Here is a 17495-nt window from a genome sequence, read left to right as displayed (position 1 = left end):
TTTGTGCAACTCAACAGTCTCCCTAGGTATTGTTTTCTCCACGTGCAAAATAAAAAGTTCAATTATCAGTGGTTTCTAAACTATTCTATGGAAGTACTTCAGGTGTTTTGCAAAGATCTACTTTGAATTTCACTTCTTTATTTTATTTTATTTTTTTTTGCGGTACGCGGGACTCTCACTGTTGTGGCCTCTCCCGTTGCGGAGCGCAGGCTCCGGACGCGCAGGCTCAGCGGCCATGGCTCACGCACCCAGCTGCTCCGCGGCATGTGGGATCCTCCCGGATCGGGGCACGAACCCGTGTCCCCTGCATCAGCAGGCGGACTCTCAACCACTGCACCACCAGGGAAGCCCCTCACTTCCTTATTTTAGCTATAATTTTAAAAACATACTCAAATGTGTTACACCCAAGGGATACAATTAACATATTATAAACATAGCAGAGTAACTCATTTTGAGCAAATTTCAGAACTTTTTGTAAATGTGTCATTATTTAGCAAGACTGCAACTCTGAACTACTGTTTTATTTAATCCAGGTCCATGTATAGCCCCTGAAATAGAATTCATTACCTAAGCAAACTAGTAAACAACATATATGTACAAACACATTTTCGGTTCACATGGGCTCACGCTCATTACCTTGTCAAAATGTTCTGACACAGTTAAAAAACTAACAACTAAAATCTACCGTTTCTAACCAAAATAGAGTAACAGGGACCAAATTTACTCTCTAGTCTGAAAATAGAAAAAAAAATACATTAAATAGTTTCAAGACATTGGCTATCAGGCTATGTAGGGCAGTGATCCCTGAAATGAGAAACAATTAAGGATGAGCCCTATTATTAGCCCCATCTTCCCTTCCTGCCTTGAGAGAGTTTCCAACCCATGGTGCAGGGAGGGAGAACTGAGGCAGAGCACAACACACTCTTTGAGTTAAGATGGAGCTGAAAGTCTAAAAGACCAAGGCAACTAGAGTTAACAGAATAGAGTATTAGAGAAGTACACAGCGAGTACAGAGAGAACATCAGGTATCTGCAAAGGATTCTTCTCAAGCATTCAGCAGAGTACTAAGCAGTGCTTGCATGTGAGGTAACTACTGGAAGATGAGGAAAGAACCATCTGAAAGGATTAGACAAAACAGCCCCAACACACACATGGGGTCAGGAACAGTGTCTGTACCCACCAGCCAGACTGGAAAAACTCGTAAGTCATGGATTGGGTATACTACTCATGAAAGTCTTGACTCAGCAGTGGAGAATACTGCCTCTTGTCTGAGCACTGCTCCAGGCCTAGCTAACAAATCACAAAGGCAAGAATTGAAAGGCTCAAACTGTTTTCAAGTAACTTGACGGAAAGTAACCTAACAAAAATATGTTAACTTGAAACTATCCAGCATCAAAAAAGAAAAATTCACACTTTCTGTGATCCAAAGACTAGCAGGCATAAAATAAGATAGAAACAGATGATCTGTCATTTGAAGAATAATCAAAACTGACCCAGAAGGAGTGGTATTACTGAAAATGGAAGAGCAGACAGCTCAAGGATCCATCCCTCCCCTAAGGCAACAAGTAAACTGGCAAAAACTGTTAGAATCAACTTTTTTAAACTCTGGAAAATAATAAAAAATGTACAACAACCACAGGAGTGCTTATGAAGGAAAAAGTTTACATAGTTCAATAAGACATTCAAAAGTTCAAAAGCATTGTGGCATTTTGGTTTAGCAGCCTACCATCCCCCATTCTCCAGCTCAGAGGTAGACTTGTGGATAGACATTACTGGTGTGACTTGCTGGTGCCAGATGGAGCAATAAAACCTTGTTCTCAAAAAGTATAGTTGTGGGTTTTAACCTGTCTGGAGGCTTCCTGAAGGAATGGCTCAGGGGCTTGTCTGTGTTTTGCACACCCTTGGAACTCTCTCAGAGCTGAGGTGGCCTCCCATACAGCATCTGTTGAAAACATTTAAAGGCATATCCGTGGTTACCTGGGGCAACAGAGGGGTTAAATAGCCAACAGAGCAAGAAGCGTAGGAAGACGGTAGGGAAGGAGACAGAGCTGTGAAAAGCTCTCCTATGAACTGGGGAATCTAGAAGGCCACACACATGTCCAGGGCTAGATGCATGTCAGAATATAGCTAAAAAGATCCTAAGCTTTCACCTCTTGCTCACTTTTAGGCTCCATGTAAGCAAAAAGTGAGGAACTGTAAACAGCCTCACTAAGCACTGAAGAAGCACCCCCAACTCAAAGTCAGTCTACAAAGTCCAGAAGAAAATTTGTTGTTTGTTTGGATATTGTTTTTGTTTTCTTTTTGGCTCCAGGTGTTTAGAGAAATCTGTCAAATCACTAGCTGACCACTAAGCTAATGGAACAGAATGTCAATGACCATACATGACAAAGAATACTCTTTGCAAAAATAGTTTAGAAAAATAACTAAAAAACAAAAAACTACAATCCATAACAAGCAGCAACAATAAATACTGGGGTGGTGGGAGACTTTGTTCTCTAAAATTACCACATTATTAAAAATGTCCAGTTTTCAACAAAAAATTATGAGGCATGCAAAGTAACAAGAAAGTATGGTCTACTCACAGGAAAGGAAAAAATAGAAACTGTCCTTAAGGAAGGCTAACATTAGACAGACATATTAGACTAACTGACTTTTTTTTAATTTTTTAAAGGTTACTTTCCATTTACAGTTATTACAAAATATTGGCTATATTCCCCATCTTGTGCAATACATCCTTGAGCCTATATTACACCCAGTAGTTTCTACCTCCCACTCCCCCACTCCTATATTGCCTCTCCCTCTTTCTCTGGTAACCATTAGTTTGTTCTCTATATTTGTGAGTCTGCTTCTTTTGTGTTATATTCACTAGTTTGTTGTATTTTTTAGATTCCACATAAAAGTGGTATCATACAGTATTTATCTTTCTCTGTCTGACTTAATTTCACTTCACATAATGCCCTCCCAGTCCATCCATGTTGCTGCAAGTGGCAAAACTTCGTTCTTTCTTATGGCTGAGTAGTATTCCACTGTATATATACACCACATCTTCTTTATCCATTCATCAGTTGATAGACACTTAGGTTGTTGCCATATCTTGGCAACTGTAAATAATGCTGCTATGAACAATGGGGTGCATGTATCTTTTTGAACTACTGTTGCTGTTTTTTTCAGATATAAACCCAGGAGTGGAATTGCTGAGTCATATTGGTAGTTCTATTTTTAGTTTTTTGAGCATCCTCCGTACTGTTTTCCCACAGTGGTTGCACCAATTGACATTCCCACCAACAGTGTAAGAGGGTTCCCTTTTCTCCACATCCTTGCCAACATTTGTTACTTGTGTTCTTTTGGATGACAACCATTCTGACAGGTGTGTGGTGATATATCATTGTAGTTTTGATTTGCATTTCCCTGATGATTAGCAATGTTGAGAGTCTTCAAATGCCTGTCGCCCATCTACGTTTCCTCTTTGGAAAAATGTCTATTCAGTTCTTCTGCCCATTTTTTAATCAGGTTGTTTGTTTTTTTATGTTGAGTTGTATTGAGCTATTTATATATGTTGGATATTAATCCCTTATCAGTCAGATAATTTGTAAATTTTTTTTTCCCATTCAGTAGGTTGTCTTTTTGTTTTGTCAATGGTTTCCTTTTCTTTGCAAAAGCTTCTAAGTTTAATTAGGTCCCATTTGTTTATTTTTCCTGTTATTTCATTTACTTTAGGAGACAGATCCAAAAAAATATTGCTGGAATTTACATCAAAGAGTGTTCTACCTATGTTTTCCTTAAGGAGTTTTATAGTATCTGGTCTTACATTTAGGTCTTTAATCCATTTTGAGTTCATTTTTGTATATAGTGTTAGAAAATGTTCTAATTTTATTCTTTTACATGTAGCTGTCCAGTTTTCCCAGCACCACTTACTGAAGAGACTGTCTTTTCTCCATTGTATATTCTTGCCTCCTTTGTTGTGGATTAATTAACCATAAGTGTGTGGGTTTATTTCTGGGCTCTCTATCCTGTTACACTGATCTATGTGTCTGATTTTATGCCAGTACCACACTTACTGTAGCTTTGGCGTATAGCCTGAAGTCAAGGAGCATGATTCCTCCAGCTCTGTTCTTCTTTCTCCAGATTGTTTTAGCTATTCAAGGTGTTTTGTGCTTCCATACAAATTTAAAAATTTTTTGTTCTAGTTCTGTGAAAAATGCCATTGGTATTCTGATAGGGATTGCCTTGAATCTATACACTGCCTTAAGACTAACTGACTTTAAATCAACTGTCTCAAATATGCTCAAAGAACGAAAGGAAATCACAGACAAGGAACTAAAGGAAACCAAGGGAATGAGATCTCATCAACTAGAGAACACTAATAACGAGATATAAATTATAAAAAAGAACCAAATAAAAATTCTGGAGCTGAAAAGTACAATAACTTTGAATAAAAATGAACAGAACCAGTGGGATATCATCTTACATACCAATGTATACATAAAGGGAGTTCTAGGGGGGAAAAAAAAAGGCAAAGGGTCAGAAAGAATACAGGAAAAAATACTAGCCAAAAAACTTACCAAATTTTATAAAAGCTGTAAATCTACATATTCAAGAAGCTCAAAGAACTCCAAGCAGGATAAACTCAAAGAGATCCTCATACTGCCAACCCAATATAATCTGTCCAAAGATAAAGACAAAGAGACAATCTTGAAAGCAGTAAGAGAGATGCAACATGTCACATACAAGGGTCCTCAATAATATAACAGTTAATTTCTCATCAGAACCCATGTTGGGATGATATACTTATAAAGTGCTTTTCAAAAAACTCTATAAATGAAAAATTTTATATTCAGCAAAGTTCTCCTTCAAAAAATGAAGGAACTGGGAACTCCCTGGCAGTCCAGTGGTTACGACTCAGCACTTTCACTGCTGGAGCCCAGGTTCGATCCCTGGTTGGGGAATTTAAATTCCACAAGCTGTGTGGTGCAACCAAAAAAAAAAGAAGAAACTAACACATACTCAGGTAAAAAGCATCACCATTAGACCTGCCTTACGAGAAATGTTAAACAGAGTCCTTCAGGCTGAAATGAAAGGACACTAGACAGTAACTCAAAGCTATACAAAAAAAAACTAGTAAAAATAACTACATAGATAAATAAAAAAGCCAGCATTGTTGTATTTGTGATTTTTAACTCCTTTTTTCCCTATATAATTTAAAAGACAAATGTATAAAATAATTATAGGACGAGGGGAAGATGGTGGAAGAGTAAGACGCAGAGATCACCTTCCTCCCCACAGATACACCAGAAATACATCTACACGTGGAACAACTCCTACAGAACACCTACTCAACGCTGGCAGAAGACCTCAGACGTCCCAAAAGGCAAGAAAGTCCCCACGTACCTGGGTAGGGCAAAAGAAAAAAGAATAAACAGAGACAAAAGGATAGGGACGGGACCTGCACCAGTGGGAAGGAGCTGTGGAGGAAGGTTTCCTCACAGTAGGAAGCCCCTTCACGGGCGGAGACTGCGGGTGGCGGAGCGGGAAAGCTTCGGCACCGCGGAGGAGAGCACAGCAACAGGGGTACGGAGGAGAAAGCGGAGAGTTTCCCGCACAGAGGATCAGTGCCGACCGGCACTCACCAGCCCCAGAGGCTTGTCTGCTCACCTGCCGGGGCGGGCGGGGCTGGGAGCTGAGGGTCGGAGCGCAGGGAGAGGACTGGGGTTGGCGGCATGAACACAGCCTGCAAGGGGTTAGTGCACCACGGCTAGCCGGGAGGGAGTCCGGGGAAAAGTCTGGACCTGCCAAAGAGGCAAGAGACTTTTTCTTCCCTCTCGAGGAGAGGGGATTAACAGGGGATTAACAGCGCTGCTTAAAGGAGCTCCAGAGACGGGCGCAAGCTGCGGCTAAAAGCATGGACCCCAGAAACGGGCATGAGACGCTAAGGCTGCTGCTGCCGCCACCCAAGAAGCCTGTGTGCGAGCACAGGTCACTATCCACAGCCCCCTTCCGAGGAGCCTGTGCAGCCCGCCACTGCCAGGGTCCCAGGATCCAAGGACAACTTCCCCGGGAGAACGCACAGTGCGCCTCAGGCTGGTGCAACGTCATGCTGGCCTCTGCCGCCGCAGGCTCGCCCCGCACTCCGTGCCCCTCCCTCCCCCCGGCCTGAGTGAGCCAGAGCCCCCGCATCAGCTGCTCCTTTAACCCCGTCCAGCCTGAGCAGACGCCCTTTGGCGACCTACACGCAGAGGCGGGGCCAAATCCAAAGCTGAACCCCGGGAGCTGTGAGAACAAAGAAGAGAAAGGGAAATCCCTCCCAGCAGCCTCAGGAGCAGCGGATTAAAGCTCCACAATCAACTAGATGTACCCTGCATCTGTGGAATACATGAATAGACAACGAATCATCCCAAGCTGAGGAGGTGGACTTTGAGAGCAAGATTTATGATTTTTTCCCCTTTTCCTCTTTTTGTGAGTGTGTATGTGTATGCTTCTGTGTGAGATTTTGTCTGTATAGCTTTGCTTCCACCATTTGTCCTAGGGTTCTATCCATCCGAGTTTTTTTGTGTTTTTTTCTTAATAATTACTTTTTTATTTTAATAACTTTATTATATTTTATCATACTTTATTTTATTTTACTTTATCTTCTTTTTTTTTCCTTCCTTCCCTCCTTCCTTCCTCCCTCCCTCCCTCCTTCCCTCCTTTCTTTCTTTCTCTCTCTTTCTCTTTCTCTCTCTCTTTCTTTCTTTCTTCTACTAATTCGTTCTTTCTACTTTTTCTCCCTTTTATTCTGAGCAGTGTGGATGAAAGGCTCTTGGTGCTGCAGCCAGGAGTCAGTGCTATGCCTCTGAGGTGGGAGAGCCAACTTCAGGACACTGGTCCACAAGAGACCTCCCAGCTCCACATAATATCAAACAGCGAAAATCTCCCAGAGATCTCCATCTCAACACCAGCACCCAGCTTCACTCAACGACCAGCAAGCTACAGTGCTGGACATCCTATGCCAAACAACTAGCAAGACAGGAACACAACCCCACCCATTAGCAGAGAGGATGCCTAAAATCATAATAAGTCCACAGACACCACCAGACGTGGACCTGCCCACCAAAAAGACAAGATCCAGCCTCATCCACCAGAACACAGGCACTAGTCCCCTCCACCAGGAAGCCTACACAACCCACTGAACCAACTTTAGCCACTGGGGACAGACACCAAAAACAACGGGAACTACGAACCTGCAGCCTGCAAAAAGGAGACCCCAAACACAGTAAGATAAGCAAAATGAGAAGACAGAAAAATACACAGCAGATGAAGGAGCAGGATAAATACCCACCAGACCTAACAAATGAAGAGGAAATAGGCAGTCTACCTGAAAAAGAATTCAGAATAATGATAGTAAAGATGATCCAAAATCTTGGAAATAGAATAGACAAAATGCAAGAAACATTTAACAAGGACCTAGAAGAACTAAAGATGAAACAAGCAATGATGAACAACACAATAAATGAAATTAAAAATACTCTAGATGGGATCAATAGCAGAATAACTGAGGCAGAAGAACGGATAAGTGATCTGGAAGATAAAATAGTGGAAATAACTACTGCAGAGCAGAATAAAGAAAAGAGAATGAAAAGAACTGAGGACAGTCTCAGAGACCTCTGGGACAACATTAAATGCACCAACATTTGAATTATAGAGGTTCCAGAAGAAGAAGAGAAAAACAAAGGGACTGAGAAAATATTTGAAGAGATTATAGTTGAAAACTTCCCTAATATGGGAAAGGAAATAGTTAATCAAGTCCAGGAAGCACAGAGAGTCCCATACAGGATAAATCCAAGGAGAAATACGCCACGACACATATTAATCAAACTGTCAAAAATTAAATACAAAGAAAACTTATTAAAAGCAGCAAGGGAAAAACAACAAGTAACACACAAGGGAATCCCCATAAGGTTAACGGCTGATCTTTCAGCAGAAACTCTGCAAGCCAGAAAGGACTGGCAGGACATATTTAAAGTGATGAAGGAGAAAAACCTGCAACCAAGATTACTCTACCCAGCAAGGATCTCATTGAGATTTGATGGAGAAATTAAAACCTTTACAGACAAGCAAAAGCTGAGAGAGTTCAGCACCAACAAACCAGCTTTACAACAAATGCTAAAGGAACTTCTCTAGGCAGGAAACACAAGAGAAGGAAAAGACCTACAATAACGAACCCAAAACAATTAACAAAATGGGAATAGGAACATATATATTGATAATTACCTGAAATGTAAATGGACTAAATGCTCCCACCAAAAGACACAGATTGGCTGAATGGATACAAAAACAAGACCCATATATATGCTGTCTACAAGAGACCCATTTCAGACCTAGAGACACATACAGACTGAAAGTAAGGGGATGGAAAAAGATATTCCATGCAAATGGAAACCAAAAGAAAGCTGACTAGCAATTCTCATATCAGACAGAATAGACTTTAAAATAAAGACTATTAGAAGAGACAAAGAAGGACACTACATAATGATCAAGGGATCGATCCAAGAAGAAGATATAAAAATTGTAAATATTTATGCACCGAACATAGGAGTACCTCAATACATAAGGCAAATACTAACAGCCATAAAAGGGGAAATTGACAGTAACACATTCATAGTAGGGGACTTTAACACCCCACTTTCACCAATGGACAGATCACCCAAAATGAAAATAAATAAGGAAACACAAGCTTTAAATGATACATTAAACAAGATGGACTTAATTGATATTTATAGGACATTCCATGCAGAAACAACAGAATACACATTTTTCTCAAGTGCTCATGGAACATTCTCCAGGATAGATCATATCTTGGGTCACAAATCAAGCCTTGGTAAATTTAAGAAAACTGAAATTGTATCAAGTATCTTTTCCAACCACAACGCTATGAGACTAGATATCAAATACAGGAAAAGATCTGTAAAAATACAAACACATGGAGGCTAAACAATACACTACTTAATAACGAAGTGATCACTGAAGAAATCGAGGAGGAAATAAAAAAATACCTAAAAACAAATGACAATGGAGACACGATGACCCAAAACCTATGGGATGCAGCAAAAGCAGTTCTAAGAGGGCAGTTTATAGCAATACAATCCTACCTTAAGAAACAGGAAACATCTCGAATAAACAACCTAACCTTGCACCTAAAGCAATTAGAGAAAGAAGAACAAAAAACCCCCAAAGTTAGCAGAAGGAAAGAAATCATAAAAATCAGATCAGAAATAAATGAAAAGGAAATGAAGGAAACGATAGCAAAGATCAATAAAACTAAAAGCTGGTTCTTTGAGAAGATAAACAAAATTGATAAACCATTAGCCAGACTCATGAAGAAAAAAAGGGAGAAGACTCAAATCAATAGAATTAGAAATGAAAAAGGAGAAGTAACAATTGACACTGCAGAAAGACAAAAGATCATGAGAGATTACTACAAGCAACTCTATGCCAATAAAATGGACAACCTGGAAGAAATGGACAAATTCTTAGAAATGCACAACCTGCCAAGACTGAATCAGGAAGAAATAGAAAATATGAACAGACCAATCACAAGCACTGAAATTGAAACTGTGATTTAAAATCTTCCAACAAGCAAAAGCCCAGGACCAGATGGCTTCACAGGCGAATTCTATCAAACATTTAGAGAAGAGCTAACACCTATCCTTCTCAAACTCTTCCAAAATACAGCACAGGGAGGAACACTCCCAAACTCATTCTACGAGGCCACCATCACCTTGATACCAAAACCAGACAATGATGTCACAAAGAAAGAAAACTACAGGCCAATATCACTGATGAACATAGATGCAAAAATCCTCAACAAAATACTAGCAAACAGAATCCAACAGCATATTAAAAGGATCATACACCATGATCAAGTGGGGTTTATTCCAGGAATGCAAGGATTCTTCAATATACGCACATCAAACAACGTGATACACCATATTAACAAATTGAAGGAGAAAAACCATATGATCATCTCAATAGATGCAGAGAAAGCTTTCGACAAAATTCAACACCCATTTATGATAAAAGCCCTGCAGAAAGTAGGCATAGAGGGAACCTTCCTCAACACAATAAAGGCCATATATGACAAACCCACAGCCAACATCATCCTCAATGGTGAAAAACTGAAACCATTTCCACTAAGATCAGGAACAAGACAAGGTTGCCCACTCTCACCACTCTTATTCAACATAGTTTTGGAAGTTTTAGCCACAGCAATCAGAGAAGAAAAGGAAATAAAAGGAATCCAAATCGGAAAAGAAGAAGTAAAGCTGCCACTGTTTGCAGATGACATGATACTATACATAGAGAATCCTAAACATGCTACCAGAAAACTACTAGAGCTAATCAGTGAATTTGGTAAAGTAGCAGGATACAAAATTAATGCACAGAAATCTCTGGCATTCCTATATACTAATGATGAAAAATCTGAAAGTGAAATCAAGAAAACACTCCCATTTACCACTGCAACAAAAAGAATAAAATATCTAGGAATAAACCTACCTAAGGAGACAAAAGACATGTATGCAGAAAATTATAAGACAATGATGAAAGAAATTAAAGATGATACAAATAGATGGAGAGATATACCATGTTCTTGGATTGGAAGAATCATCATTGTGAAAATGACTCTACTACCCAAAGCAATCTACAGATTCAATGCAATACCTATCAAACTACCACTGGCATTTTTCACAGAACTAGAACAAAAAATTTCACAATTTGTATGGAAACACAAAAGATCCCAAATAGCCAAAGCAATCTTGAGAATGAAAAACGGAGCTGGAGGAATCAGGCTCCCTGACTTCAGACTATACTACAAAGCTACAGTAATCAAGACAGTATGGTACTGGCACAAAAACAGAAAGATAGATCAATGGAACATGATAGAAAGCCCAGAGATAAACCCACGCACATATGGTCATCTTATCTTTGATAAAGGAGGCAGGAATGTACAGTGGAGAAAGGACAGCCTCTTCAATAAGTGGTGCTGGGAAAACTGGACAGGTACATGTAAAAGGATGAGATTAGATCACTCCCTAACACCATACACAAAAATGAGCTCAAAATGGATTAAAGACCTAAATGTAAGGCCAGAAAGTATCAAACTCTTAGAGGAAAACATAGGCAGAACACTCTATGACATAAATCACAGCAAGATCCTTTTTGACGCACCTCCTAGAGAAATGGAAATAAAAACAAAAATAAACAAATGGGACCGAATGAAACTTAAAAGCTTTTGCACATCAAAGGAAACCATAAACAAGACCAAAAGACAACCCTCACAATGAGAGAAAATATTTGCAAATGAAGCAACTGACAAAGGATTAATCTCCAAAATTTATAAGCAGCTCACGCAGCTCCATAACAAAAAAACAAACAACCCAATCCAAAAATGGGCAGAAGACCTAAATAGACATTTCTCCAAAGAAGATATATAGACTGCCAACAAACACATGGAAGAATGCTCAGCATCATTAATCATTAGAGAAATGGAAATCAAAACTACAATGAGATATCATCTCACACCAGTCAGAATGGCCATCATCAAAAAATCTAGAAACAGTAAATGCTGGAGAGGGTGTGGAGAAAAGGCAACACTCTTGCACTGCTGGTGGGAATGTGAATTGGTACAGCCACTATGGAGAACAGTATGGAGGTTCCTTAAAAAACTACAAATAGAACTACCATATGACCCAGCAGTCCCACTACTGGGCATATACCCTGAGAAAACCATAATTCCAAAAGAGTCATGTACCAAAATGTTCATTGCAGCTCTATTTACAATAGCCAGGAGATGGAAACAACCTAAGTGTCCATCATCGGATGAATGGATAAAGAAGATGTGGCACATATATACAATGGAATATTACTCAGCCATAAAAAGAAACGAAATTGAACTATCTGTAATGAGGTGGATGGACCTAGAGTCTGTCATACAGAGTGAAGTAAGTCAGAAAGAGAAAGACAAATAATGTATGCTAAAACATATATATGGAATTTAAGAAAAATAAAATGTCAGGAAGAACCTAGGGGTAAGACAGGAATAAAGACACAGACCTACTAGAGAATGGACTTGAGGATATGGGGAGGGGGGAGGGTAAGCTGTGACAAAGTGAGAGAGTGGCATGGACATATATACACTACCAAATGTAAAACAGATAGCTAGTGGGAAGCAGCCGCATAGCACAGGGAGACCAGCTCGGTGCTTTGTGACCACCTAGGGGGGTGGGATAGGGAGGGTGGGAGGGAGGGAGATGCAAGAGGGAAGAGATATGGGAACATATGTATATGTATAACTGGTTCACTTTGTTGTAAGGCAGAAACTGACACACCATTGTGAAGCAATTATTCTCCAATAAAGATGTAAAAAAAAAAATAAATTATAACTCTAGGTCAATGGACACACAATGTATAAATAAGTAATTTTTGACAATAGCAGTAAGAGGGAGGTTGGAGCTATATAGGAATAGTTTTTGAATACTACTGAAGCTATGTTGTTATGAATCCAAACTAGTTTCTTATAAGTTTGAGATCAATATAGCCTTAATCTTCAGGGTTAAGGAAAAGAACTAAAAAATATACAAAAAATAAAATGAGAGGGGATCAAATTAGGACACTAGAAAAAATAAACTAAACACAAAAGAGGGCAGTAATGGAGGAAATGAAGAACAAGAAAGATATGATTTTTTTATGAAAAAGAAAACCTTACCTATGAATAGTTATTTTAAATGTAAATGGTTTAATTCTTCAATCAAAAAGCAGAGATTGGTAGAATAGATTTTAAAAAATGATCCAATTATATATTGTCTACAAGGGACTCACTCTGGATCCAAAGACACAAATAGGTTGATAGTGAAAAGATGGAAAAACACATTCCATGCAAACAGTAACCAGAAGAGAGCTGGGGTAGCTATACTCATATCTGACAAAATAAACTTTAAGTCAAAAATAGTTATGAGACAAATAAGGACATCATACATTGATAAATGGGTAAATCCAACATGAAAATATGTCAAACGTAAACATATGAACCTAACAATATATCTCCAAAATATATGAAGCAAAAATTGACAAAATAGATGAGAGAAATGTTCTATAATAATAGCTGGAAACTTTCAAAAATATCTCACTTTCAAAAAGAAAAACCAGGCAGATAACCAATAAGAAAATAGAGGACTTGGGCTTCCCTGGTGGCGCAGTGGTTGAGAGTCCGCCTGCCGATGCAGGGGACATGGGTTCGTGCCCCGGTATGGGAAGATCCCACATGCTGCAAAGCGGCTGGGTCCGTGAGCCATGGCCACTGAGCCTGCGCATCTGGAGCCTGTGCTCCACAACAGGAGAGGCCACAACAGTGAGAGGCCCACATGCCACAAAAAAAAAAAAAGAAAAAAGAAAATAGAAGACTTGTTGAACAACACAATAAACCAACTAGGCCTAACAGACACATACAGAACACTCAACTCAACAACAGCAGAATAGTACATTCTGGAATACTCTTCTCATATCCACGTGGAACATTTTCCAGGATAGAAACACAATAGAGAGAATCAACAAAACCAAAAGCTGGTTTCTGAAAAGATCAACAAAATTGACAAACTTTTAGCTAGACTAACTAAGAAAATAAGAGAGAAGACTCAAACTATGAAAATTAGAAATTATTATGGGGCATTACTACTGACCTTAAAGAAATAAACAGTATTATAAGAGAATACTGTGAACAACTGATTGTGAACAAATTAGACAACCTAGATGAAATGGATGGATTCCTAGAAAGACATGACCTACCAAAATTTACTCAAAAAGAAATAGGAAATCTGAACAGAACTATAACAAGAGGTTGCATCAGTAATCGAAGACCTCCCAACAGGAGAGTGGCAAAGGTGGCTGAGTAGAAAGACCCTGAGCTCACCTCCTCTCACAAGCACACCAAAATTACGACTATCTGCAAAACCACCACTGATGAAAAAGAATGGGACCTACCAGAAAAGGTCTTCTACAACTTAAGACATAAAGAAGGAGCCACAATAAGACAGGTGGGTAGGAGGGGTGAACTCACAATATAATCAATTCCCATACCCCCAGGTGGGCAACACACAAACTGGAGGATAATTTTATTGCAGAGGTTCTCCCACAGGAGAGTTCTGAGCCCCACAACAGGCTCCCCAGCCCAGGGGTCCTGCACTGGGAAGACAAGCCCCCAGAATATTTGGCTTTGAAGGCCAGCAGGGCTTTAATTTCAGGAGCCCCACAGGACTAGGGGAAATAAGAGACTTCACTTTTAAACGGCCTACACAAAATCTCATATGCACCAGGATGCAGGGCAAAAGCAGTTATTTAACAGGAGCCTGGGCCAGACCTACCTCCTGGTCTTGGCGAATCTCCTGGAGAAGTGGGAGATGGTTGTGGCTCACCCTGGGGACACAGACACTGGTGGCAGTCATATTTTGGAACATTCTACCACATGAACGCTGCCATCCTGGCTCATTATTGCTAAGACCTTGTCCCACCCAACAGCCTATAGGTGCCAGTGCTGGGATGCTTCAGGCCAAACAAGTAACTGGGCAGGGACACAGCCCCACGCATCAGCAGACAGGCTGCCTAAAGACTTCCTGAGCTCACAGCCACCTCTAGAAATGCCCCTAGACACAGCCCTGCCCACCAGAGGACCAAGACCCAGCTCTACCCATCAGTGGGCAGACACTGTCCCTTCCCTCCAGGAAGCCTGCACCAACCTCTAGACCCACCTCACCCACCAGGGGCAGACAACAGATGCAAGAAAACTAAGATCCCACAGCCTGTGGACCCAGCCCACCCACAGCAGCCCAGACTCTACCCTGGAACAAGTTGGGCCCTGTCCACTTGCAGGCCAACTCAAGCTTCGGGACACCGCAGACCCCAAACTCAAATGTGTCAGGACCCCTGCCCCAACAATCCGAAATGAACTCTGGGATCCCTGGGCTCTGCAGTCAGACTCCAGCACTAACCCCAGGACCTGGCTTCACCTGCCAGTGGGTGGGCAACAGCTCCGGAGTCTTCAGGACCCTGCTTCCGCCCACCAGTAAGCCAGCACTTTATACCCACTAGGATGGCTATAATTTCAAAACCAAAAAGAACAGCTAGGATGTAGAGAAAGTGAAACCTTCATACATTACTGGTGAGAAAATAAAATGTTATAGTTGCTATGGAAAATGATATAGTAACTCCTCAATAAGGTAATCATAATTTCATATTACACAGCAGTTTCATTCCTAACTAAATACATCCAAAAATTGAAAATAGGTGTTTAAACAAAAAAATTTACAAAAAAAGTTTATAACAGCAGTATTCACCATACCCAAAAGGTGGAAATAACTAAAATATCCATCAATGAACAAACAGATAAACAAAATGTGTTATATCCATACATGGAAGTATTGTTCAGCCATATAAAGGAATGACATGGTGATACATGGTATAAAATGGATAAACCTCGAAAACAATGTGATAAGAGAAAGAAGACATAAAAGGACACATGCTGCATTATTCTATTATATGAAATATCCAGAATTGGCAAATCCATGGAGACAGAAAGTAGATTAATGGTTGTCAGGGGCTGAGGGGATAGGGGGAATGGGGAATGATTGTTTAAAGGGTACAAAGCTTCTTTTTGAAGTTATAAAATGACTGTGACTAGATAAGGGTGATGGCTGCACAACACTGTTAGTGTATTAACTTTCACTGATTTGCATGTTTAAAATTATTAAAATTGTAAATTTTATGTTATGTGTATTTTAACACAATGATGTTTTGAACGACCCAGAACTGCCACAGATATTAGAATTAAGATAGAAGGATACTAAAATCGTCGTTATAACCACATTCCAGGTATACAAAAAGTTTAGCAGAGACATGGAAGATATTTTTTAAATAGAAATTTTAGAAATGAAAAGTACAGTGATTAAGATGATAATACACTAGATGAGATTAGCACAGAATAGACAATACAGAAGAAAAGATTAGTGAACCTGAAGGCACAGGAAGAGAAACTACCTAAAAAAAAGAGAAAAAAGGAACTAAAAAAAAAAAAAGAACATAGGTAAACCACTGAACTTCAAGTGGCCAAATATACGGGTAACTGGAGTCCCCAAAAGGGAGGAGGAAAATATATTTTAAATTTGCAGAAATAATGGCAAAACTTCTCAAACTTAATGAAAATTATAAAGCTAGCTAGGGTTTTATAGCATATATAAAAGTAAAATTGATGATAACAATAGCATAAAGGCCAAGAAGGGGCTTATAAACTAGCTCAACAAAACCCTACCACACACACACACACACACACACACACACACACACACACACACAAATCAACAAAACTGCATCAACATACATCATAATCAAATTGCCCAAAACTACTGATAAAGAGAAAATCTTAAATGTAGCTAGAGGAAAAAAGACATGTTATGTACAGAGGCATAAGAATAAGGACAGCACCAGATTCACAGAAACAATGTAAGTGAGAAGACACTGGAGCAACATCTTTAAAGTACTGAAAGAAAAAAAAATCAACATAGAATTCTATACCCAGAAAAATTATCTTTCAAAAATGAAGGCAAAAGTAAAGCAACCATACACCAATAATAATTTTTAAAAAAGAGAAAAACAAACAAAAATGAAGGCAAAATAAAGATATTTTCAGACATTCAAAAGTGAAAAGAATTCATCACAAGCAGACCCACATTACCAAAAATGTTAAATGAAATCCTTCAGACAGAAGAAAAATCTTGATACAAATATGGATCTACATAAAGGAATGAAGAACACTAGATATGGTGATTTCAAAGATAAATATATATTAATATTTAAGTCTGTTTAAAAATAACTGACTGCTTAAATAACAATGTACTGAGGGTTTATAACATATTTAAAAGTAAAATTTATCATAACAATAGCATAAAGACTAACAGAAGAGAAATGGAAGTATACTTTTCTAAGGTTCAATACTATATATGAAGTGGTATAATATTCTTTGAAAGCAGATAAAGATGTATACTATAAACATTTATGTACTATAAACCCTAAGCAAACACTAAAATAACCAAATAAGTAGTTATAGCTAATAAGGTAACTGATGTGATCAAATAGAATCATAGAAAATACTCAACTAATACAAAAGAGGACAGGAAAAAGAGGAATGAAGGAACAAAGAACAAATAGGACAAATAAAAAACAAATAGCAAGATGACAGACTCAAACATAATCACATCAATGATCATATTAAATGTAAATGGTCTATACACTCCATTTAATATAGATATTATCAGACTGGATTAAAAGCATGACGCAACTAGAAGCTGCCTACAAGAAACTCTTTAAATATAAAGACATAAGTAGGTTAAAAATAAAAGGATGGGAAAAGATATACCAGAAAAAAAAAAAAAGCTGTAATGGCTATATTAATGTAAGACAAATTCTTAAAGACTACA

The 17495-nt window shown here is 39.1% G+C and overlaps 1 protein-coding gene across 2 annotated transcripts in view; it reads right to left on the bottom strand.

Moving 5' to 3' along the window:
* GLCE (glucuronic acid epimerase) overlaps positions 1-17495 on the bottom strand; it is a 116892-nt gene that overhangs the window by 83287 nt on the left and 16110 nt on the right. The gene's annotated exons all lie outside the window — the stretch shown is intronic.

The sequence above is a fragment of the Monodon monoceros genome, unplaced genomic scaffold, assembly GCF_005190385.1.
Source record: "Monodon monoceros isolate NGI ecotype Baffin Bay Population unplaced genomic scaffold, NGI_Narwhal_1 Super_Scaffold_21, whole genome shotgun sequence".
Lineage (NCBI taxonomy): Eukaryota > Metazoa > Chordata > Mammalia > Artiodactyla > Monodontidae > Monodon > Monodon monoceros.
Note: the sequence above shows the minus strand (reverse complement) of the source record. Positions and strands in the feature narration are given on the sequence as shown.